The 9,418-nt window shown below is 39.1% G+C and overlaps 1 protein-coding gene across 1 annotated transcript in view; it reads left to right on the top strand.

The window, feature by feature from the left end:
- The first annotated feature begins 2,677 nt into the window (after positions 1-2,677).
- smad1 (SMAD family member 1) overlaps positions 2,678-9,418 on the top strand; it is a 17,400-nt gene continuing 10,659 nt past the window's right edge. Inside the window, exon 1 of the mRNA XM_034894069.1 lies at positions 2,678-2,838. The gene's annotated coding sequence lies outside the window, so the exon portion shown is untranslated. The remainder of the gene's footprint in view (positions 2,839-9,418) is intronic.

Genomic DNA, 9,418 nt, shown 5'->3' with positions numbered 1-9,418 from the left:
CAGCCTGAATCTCCTATCTCCACTGTCTTGCCATGGCTTCAGATTCACCGGATGCTTACTGTGTTTTTTACCTTAGGAGATGGGAAGGAGCTGACCCCTCTGTTGGCCTTTTCTCTTCTCTGTCACTGGTCAGTGTCCTGCTGTGTGATGACTCAACAATGGAGACTGCCATCTAATTGCCTCTACATTCAGTTCTTACCGCCACAGTGCAAGACAACTTTTTTTGTGATCAATTTTTGAAAATGATTTTATGTATTAAGAAACACAAATGACAAACAATCACAAACAATACACTGAGAAGGAGAATGCGTCCCAGGGCCAGTGCAAGACTAGTTTATAGGACAGGAAATAACAGCACCCTCTCTTTGTCTTTGTCTTTCAGAATATGTTTGAAACTCAGGTTTTGTTTTTCTGTTTTACCAGGATAATATTATGCAGTCTTCAGTGTGTCTAATAAGTGAGATATTAAAGCCATTACAGTGCTGGCTGTCATAGCCATTACTGTTACGAGGGAGAAGGTCCCTCTTTCTGATTGTTTAGGTAGCTTCATCACCATAATGCAAAAATAAGTACATTAGTAAAATTTTAAAGTGCATAATCCCGAAACCAGCAACTGCGTTAGTAAATTTGTGTGATTTAAAATATCATTTTTTTTCATGCCACTGCTTTATGCAGCATAAAGATAGCATGGTCCCAACTCTTCAGCCAAGTAATTCAAGTTGCCAACAAATCTTTTGAGCATCTGTAAGACTTTAATTTCGGCATCTTGGAATTATTCCCAAATTATTTATAAATCTATATCTGGTGGATATTTTATAGGAAGAATCCTGAGTTTGTTATGTAAATCAACTAGTAAATAAAAATGCATAATATTTTATGCGCTGATTTGTTGAGTAGCCTGAGTAAAAATTTTATGAATATAACTTTGGCAATTCTGTACTGTTAGATAAATATAGTAGCATTTGGGAATATTACAGGTTGATTGATTGATTGTTACAATGAGATAAAAAGCCAAAGCCTTATAGAGTCTGTTAAACTAAGTAGCCCTCTCCTTATTCATTAGGTCTGTAAATGTGTGTGTGTGTGTGTGTGTGTGTGTGTGTGTGTGTGTGTGTGTGTGTGTGTGTGTGTGTGTGTGTGTGCGTGTGTGTGTGTGTGCGTGTATTAGGGGATTCCTTCAACGAAAAAAGTTAGGGGAGACTTCTTTCTATTCCTACTCATAACCATCATCGTCCCCGCCCCTCCCTCCCCCTCCTCGCACTCTTTTCCCAGATTTATTCACGTGCAGCTCGCTCCCGCCTCACTCAGACATTCTGTCGCCAGCGCCGTGACGTCACCTACGCCAGGAGCCTCCTCCGCTCTGAACGTTTCCCTCCGCCTGTCTTCAAGATAATCTAGTCCCTTCTCACCGCGTCGAGCCTGAACTTGATTATTGAAACTCACAAAAAAACTGAAAAGATTTAGTTTGTGTTTTGTATCACAACACTGGACTTTAATTTGAATAATGTTTCGATAATTTTACCCTGTTCTAAATAATTAAAGTAGCCTATGACTGCACTGTAATAATGAGCTACTGAAATGCCTGTAGTGGACTTTATTTGGTATTTTTAGATGCTATGGGCTATTTGTCAAGCATTTTAGCTTTCTATTTCTAGGGACCTGTATTTTTTAACCTTTTGTGACATGGAATTCACCTCTTCAACTCTGTTTTGATCAGATAAAATATATCTGATCAAATGTTATTCTAGATTCTTCTCAGACTCACACTACAGTATTTCTGATGCACATAATTCTATGTATGAATTGATATAGCTCACTTTTGAGTAAATGACACTTCATGTCCTCCGCTGCTGCCCTGCCTGAAGGCTATTTTCATGCATTATCATTCAATATTAATGAGATGGCTTGAAGAACTGTTGGAAATATCACTCTTGACATTGCAAAATTATCCCTCTACATACCCACCAGTGAAATGCCTGCATCAGGGCTATGCCTGTTGTATGTGTGCCATGCATTATTGTCTGGAGGTGAGAAGTTGAGATGATGGCGTGTGCAAGCATGCTCCTGTGCTTACCCTGCTCTTGGACACTTTTGTTCTCCTGACAACATAAATAGTGCTTATCATATCACAATCAAAGCAAGAGAGGAACTTAGAGGCATGCTTAACATGGCACAGTTCAGGAGTTCACTAGATAAACCACAGAGTTACCTGTTTATCACTTAAAACTGCTGCAAGAGATTACTGGCCAACTTTGGAAAATAACAGCTGTTTTATTTAATAAAAACAAAGAGAGGAAGAATGAATGCCTCTGCATGGGTCAATCATAGACTGAAGTTACCTGTTTAGAACGGAAAGTCTATTTTTGTCTTGTAAGTCTCAATTTAAGATACATGTAGAACAGAGCAAAATTAAACAACTATCCTATATTGTGCATGGGGTATTGTGGGGGGCTCTGGAGTAAGATAACTGCTTTTCTTTCTCTCTAAAACACCATAAACAAGAAACATTTCACCACCTTTGCAACTACAAACTCATACCTAAAAATAAACTCTGCGGTGTTGAGAAGCTCTTTGTATTTAGCGCATAACCGCACTGCATTTCCACATAGTGAATGAAGATGTTAGATGTGTGAAAAGTAGGTCTTGTTGTTACCGGGGTTGCATCCCCGCGGCGTGATACTGGCGCTCAGCGGAGGGTGAGACGGCTCCGCGACTCACTGACGCCAGGCTGAGCAGACCCAAGACAGGCAGAGAGAGGAGACGCACATACACACACACACACACACTCATATACACACACACACAGGGAGAGAGAGAGAGAGAGCAGAGAAAGAAAAGGTACTGTAAACTTTTGGTTTTCTTTTTCAATATGCTAAATGAAAAGTTTCTTTATCGGTATTTTCACCTGTGTTAGTGTGCATGACTCTGTCTGTAGGGAAGTAGACTCCAACGGTTATCAACTCCACAGTGTGTCAGTTGGCAGCTTTAAACTTTTTTGTCTTTCTTTAACTCACAGTTTCAGACTGGTGCTGCACATTTAGCCACATTTTCATGAAGGTGCAAGCTAATTGTTATGGCTACGTGTTAAAAACAGCAGTGTTTTGATAAATAACTAGGCTGTAGGAATCTTGTAATAATGCAGGATAGCTCACTGTATGGTACAGAAAAAGAGTCCATTTTTGAAGAAATGATGTAAAAGTTCTGCTTTTGGACACTGTAACACTTATTTGGAGTAAAATCACTCTTAAGTTGGTATTAGTGGAAGTACTAGTTAATGCATAGGCATAATACTGTGCACAGTGATTATGCAGGAGGTGAAAGATGAAACTGCAGTGATTAAACACATGGTGTAGGGCTATTTGGTTCGTTAAGCTAAAGGATGTGTCATGCAAAATAAATTGAATGACATATGAAATGTCAGAAAATTGTAAAAAATGCTCATGACAATTTTTAAAGGCCAATGTCCCAAGATGTCTTCAAATTGTTAAACCTAAAAGATTTTCAATGATTTACAATGATATGATCCTCACATTTCTCTGAATATTTTCTATTTTTCCTTGACAAATATCCTAAGTGATAAATAATTAATCTTTTAGCTCTATAATGTATATATTGGTACGGTGGCAAACCCATGGTTAATGGCTTTTGGTTTATTAAACAGGATGTGATGATCTGTGGTCTTTTTGCATCGTGCACTTGTTAACTGATATTATTTTGATGTCACTGAACTAGTGTATAAGGAAGTATACATGCAGTATAGTCCACCACTCTGGTTAGAAATTCCCACATGCCATTCCTTTACATCTTGCCATATATATGTTTTTTAAGTTTTCATAATTTCACTGTCTTTTGGCTGGCGCAAACTTGCTGAGGCTATATCAGCTGGTGCACTAGTTTGCTGCAAAGGACATGTGTGAGGTTTTAGTTATGCCAATGTGTTTATGAATTTGTGTCAATAAATGTGTCTGTGTAGATAGAGAGACAGGAGGGACAATGGGAGAGAGAGAGAGAGAGAGAGAGAGAGAGAGACAGAGGGACCTACAGCAGCTAAGGCTAGATCTCCTGACATTATTGAAGATGACATATCAGATTACCCAAAGGACAGGAATTTGTCCTTGTCCGTGATTTACTTCCAATTGTTTTATCGTTCCTGCATTCTCAAGGTATGCAGCTTTAAATTTGGTTTGAAAATTTAAACAAATAGTGTTTTTAAAGGATTGGAATGACTGGGTTAGTTTAACATCAGGATAAAGCCTCTTTAATAAAGGGCAATGCAGATGTGATTGTCAGATGATATTATTCGCTTCATTTTGTTCTCTATACTTACAAAACATAACATTATATTTGCCTCTTAATACCTAAGTCAAAGATTACAATATGTCTATCTATCTATCTATCTATCTATCTATCTATCTATCTATCTATCTATCTATCTATCTATCTATCTATCTATCTATGATCACAGCAAAGGCAAAAAACTACTCAACAACAAGGTGTAAATATAGGTTAGCAGCATTCCTGTATCCAGAGAGTCAGTCACAACAGTAGTGAACAACGTCAAAACCCTCCCGTATGTCTGTACGGCCCGGACAACACAGCCTGCCATGTGTTGGGGTGAGGTGTCCACCCTAACACAACACTGAGTGCCAAGCATGGTTGAGATAGCTGCTTGAAACCCCATGTGTTTGCTAGTTATGTCTGCAGTCGTGTGTGGGACTGGTGTGTCTGGGACAAAACAATCATCCTTATTGAAAGTCAAGACAATACTATCATCAGTGGTATGTCATGCTAGAAGAAGTGTGACTTGCTAGAGTTTTCTCACTTGTATATGATAAGATATCCTTTCTAGATCAGAGCTGTGGGGAAAGTGACCCCAGCGAGTTTAAGGAGCCTCCCAGGTCAAAGCCATGTCTAGTCACTAAGGGCAGCACCTCATGTCTGACTGGGGTTATTTCAAGCTTTGCTCTTCAACTGTTTCATAAGACACGAGTGGCTGTGGTAAATATCTGCATTTGCTGGCTACTACGGCTGGCTATTGAGTCTTAATACTTTTTTGGAAGCAATTGATGTAGGATAATTGAGCTCAGGATGGGCTGATAAATTAGCCAATATTAGATTATTGCAAAGACTGTATATTACCATACAGGCTATGTAAGCAAATAATTAGCAAGAAATTGCATTACAGAAATTCTAAAGATAAGAAGTTTATCTACTAGAGAGCTATAACAAACTGTAAAATGTCTCGCTCTGCAGACTGATCTCATGAAGTGGCATATGTATGACAAAAAGCCAGTATATGTCTTGATAATATGCCAATAAAGGCATACAAATTGGCGTGTTATCAAGATGCATACTGGCTTTTTAGCGTGTTGAAAGCTGTTCGGACGCTGTTTGGTCGGGTGGAGGATAGGTTAAACCCAGGATTTTCACCAGGAGATGGGGGATCCTGTCCCGCGTGTGGCGTCTGCTTCGTGTCCCGAGTGTGATGTTTATTTTCTACGTTTCTTGTTTCCTAAACCCAACTCTGTTCTTCTTTAACTAATCCAATTCTTAACCCAACTCGTGTGTGTGACGTTTCCTAAACCCAACCGTAGCTTCGCAATAACACGTAGCCACGCGATTACATGCCACACGCTTTAGAAAGTGGCGTGTATGTTGACGCTGTGACGTTTCAGACTGTTGTCCGCTGTATACAGCGACACAGTGTAGAGATACACGCGTATACTTCAAAATGTGTACAGATAACACGCTGCTTGACTTCAGGAAAGTGCCGTGTATGTTAACGTGAAGTCATGATACCACGTTACACTCATGTACTTTAGTCAGAACTCTTTTAAGGAATCCCATTAATAATGATTTGAAATTTGTGTTCCTGTTCTTTGATAACATAATAATAATAATAATAATAATAATAATAATAATAATACATTGTATTTATAATGCACTTTTCATCAATAGATCTCAAAGTGCTACATATAACATACATAGTTCCTGGTGAAGTTAAATTTGGTCTATTTAAGACCATTGTAGTTAGGCAGTTATTGTGCAGCTGCTTTTGTTTAGACACTTTTTAATATTTAAGAAGTTTGACTTCTGTTTATTGAAAATAAAAGGTTTTTGTCTAATGGGACGGCAGCTAACGGTTATTTTCATTGTTTATTAATCTGCCGATAGCTTGTTGGGTAGGTCATTTATTCTACAACATATCCAAAAATAGAGAAACTTGCTCACCACAGTTTTCCAGCGCCCAGGATGACATCTTCTAATTGTTTATTTTAGCTGACTAACACTCCAAACCCCAAATATATTTAATCTACAAAGATGTTAAACCTTGTAACAGCTCATAACACAAGTGATATTGAACTTTGCAATAACTGCTATTCTGGAGATGCTTTAATTTCATTCATCCATTGCTGCATTGCTATGATTTGCATTTATAAAAAAGCATATATATTTCTTCCTGTAGTGTGACTCTTTACTCAGTAACAACCCGGGAAGGCACTTCATCAAGATGTGCTCAGTGCAGAGACCAGATATACGAGTGTTTTCCATCTCTCTCTCTTTCTCTAAAAAAATCACTCTGTCTTACTTCTGTGGCTTTGCCGTCACTCTCACTTTCGTCCTCTAATTTTCTTTCTGCACCCCCCCCTTCTCTTTATCTACCACTCTCTCTCTTCCTGCACTCCTCTGTTTATAGCCAGTGACTCCATTGAGCGGGGGCTAATGGAGGCCCCATCCAGGACCCTGCTGATAAATAATGTAGCTTCTTTATAATGCTCCGTCCCTGGGGAGGGTCCAGAGAGCATCATTACTGCCTCCTCATCCTACACAGCCCAGTCCTAAATTGATTAACAGACACTGGAGCAGTGCAAAATGATCCATGGAGCTAGTGTAGTGGCTAACAGCTCGCATCAGGTGGGTCAAAGCCCTCGCCTGTCAGTGTCGCATGATCCCATTCTGTGCTCCCATTAGCCTCAGACTCTGTCCTGTGGGCTAACGGCTGATGGCCATAACAAGCTACTGCTAACACAATAGTGAGAGAGCACTGCCCGGCCTCAGCTGTAGGGAATGTCAGAGTGGTTTTTATAGAGCTGTTTTGTAAATGATGGTGTGTGTTTCAGCTTTTATAGGGAGGAGAGTAGCGGCCAAGGCCACTGCAGGCATCTGTGTGTCTCTTCATTGATTGGGTGAAGAGGCTCAAAGGTTGACGACTACATATAGATATTTGATGCAAGTAATACATGTTGATATAGCTCACTGAGTCATGTATTTAGGGAAGAGAATAAGTGCTAAAACAATTAGTCAATTGATAGAGAATTAATGAGGATAATATAGATAGTCACTTAATTGCTCAAGTCATCTATCTCCCAAACATTGCTGCTTTTCTCAGTTTTTTATTATTGTTAATCAAATACTTTGGTGGTTTGGGCTGTGTTGGCACATTTTTATCTTTTAAATCATAAATGAGGAAGTAACCCAAAATGGCATTTCAGTATGGTTATGTGGACAATACAAAGGACTTTTATTTTGCATTTAGATTAGATCTGACACTCATTTTTGAATGTTGACAGACAAGCTACAAAACTGCTAGCACGTGAACACCAAGTCTATTTAAAGTTAAGTTTTCAGAGAGTCATTTGGAAAGTTGGTGCACAAAAAGCTTGTTTATGTCATGCGAATATCCTAGTCTATACATAGGTATAGGAATAGAGAGGCACAATGGCGCCTTTATATTTTGACTGTCTCACAGACAACTCTAAACTAGCATTGTCCTAAGAACCAACACAAAGCCATATCAGACCCTTTAAATAAGCATGCGGTCAAGCCAGCAGTCTGATATTTCTAACTGTCAGGGTTGGAAATATCCAAGAGATATGGTTTCCAGCTGCAGCAGAATGACAGCAGAGGATTATGAAACCTGCTCCAGATGTTACAGTACAGAACTTTCTGGAATGGTCCATCTGAGATGGATTAAATGTTGTTTTTCTGCAGCTAGCCCTGAACTCGTGCTGATAGCGCTGGCTGTTACTGAGAGGCCATCAGAGCAGCTTTGGGGCTGGAAGTGGCTAAAAAAGACTCCTAGTATGTCTCGCTAATGACCGTAGTACAAAGATGATTTAGCAGTTATTGCCTTTTGAACTTTATGTTGTTTTGTTCTTCTCCACATTCACGTTCATGTACGTCTTTTGCTTGTCTGAGAGTCAGACAATGACAAGGTCACAATGTAGTGCAATACATCAGCTTTTGAACATATTTAAATTATATTATACTAACAAAATGAGAGTAATTATACTGTAAATGTTGGATGAGACACTAGGACAAAAATCCCCAAACTTTGATGGCAGAACAAGGGTGCGAGCGGAGGCCATACCCTTGACAGTTCTGATTACAGTTGGGTATTGAACCTCCATACCATACTTTCTTGGCACTTAATGAAATTTGTGTGTTTCTGTTACATATCAAAAGCAGGAATTAAATGTTTGATCAGATTTGTAACCTTGCGTAATAATAACAATTATTCTAAAAGTCAATCAAAAGAAAATCAATGAATCGTTCAAGTCCTTTTTCAAGGAAAAAGGTAAAACATTGGATGTTTTCAACTCCTCAGATCTTTTGGTTTTTGAGAATGTCAAGCAATTTGAATGTAAGTTTATGCTCTGGGAACTTGTGATGGGCATTTGTCATTATTGTGTGATGTTGTATAGAAAAACAATCGTTAGCTGTTTGATTAGTGGCTGATATTGTTTGCGTATTTTTTGACGGAATGATTTTAGTCAGTTTGTTCAGACGAATTTCTTGTATGGCTGCTTGTGTTTAGAGAACATTCAACATTTGTAGACAACATGTTTATATTCCTCAAAATTTGGTATCAAAAGAAGGTTTAAAATTAAGTGGTCTTGGTACCACAGTCAGGCATTGTGTTGCCTTTAGTATCACAATATTACAAAGGATACCCAACCCTAATTATGTAAATAGTTTAATGTCTCTGAAATGTGAGGCAACATTACTGCAATAACGCTACTTCAATGCCTAAACAGTCGGGAACAGAGACCACGCCCTTAATATTTCTGATGCACCCTCCTCCACTCTTAACAGTTTCACAGCAAAGGAAACCGGGGAAAGATCGAGAAAGGAAGATGAAAGTCAGGGGTGGCCAGTTTAGGAAACTGTCTTTTTCTCTCTCACCCTGCACCTGTGGAAAAACCTGCAGCTCTCAGCAAGAGGAAGTGATGTCACGGCTGTGCGGGCGATGACGGAAATGAAGACATAACTAGCACAGCTTCCTGTCTCTGTGATGGTTAAAATCGGTTTTCTTAGGATGCTAGTAGTTTGTGATATCATAGTGGGGTCTTGAGGCACAAGTGATATCAGTGTTGAGATATTTTGTCACTTGATCTGTCTCTCTCTGTCTCACACA

This window comes from Etheostoma cragini, chromosome 2 (assembly GCF_013103735.1).
Source record: "Etheostoma cragini isolate CJK2018 chromosome 2, CSU_Ecrag_1.0, whole genome shotgun sequence".
Classification (NCBI taxonomy): domain Eukaryota; kingdom Metazoa; phylum Chordata; class Actinopteri; order Perciformes; family Percidae; genus Etheostoma; species Etheostoma cragini.
This window is presented reverse-complemented; position numbering and strand designations above follow the sequence as displayed.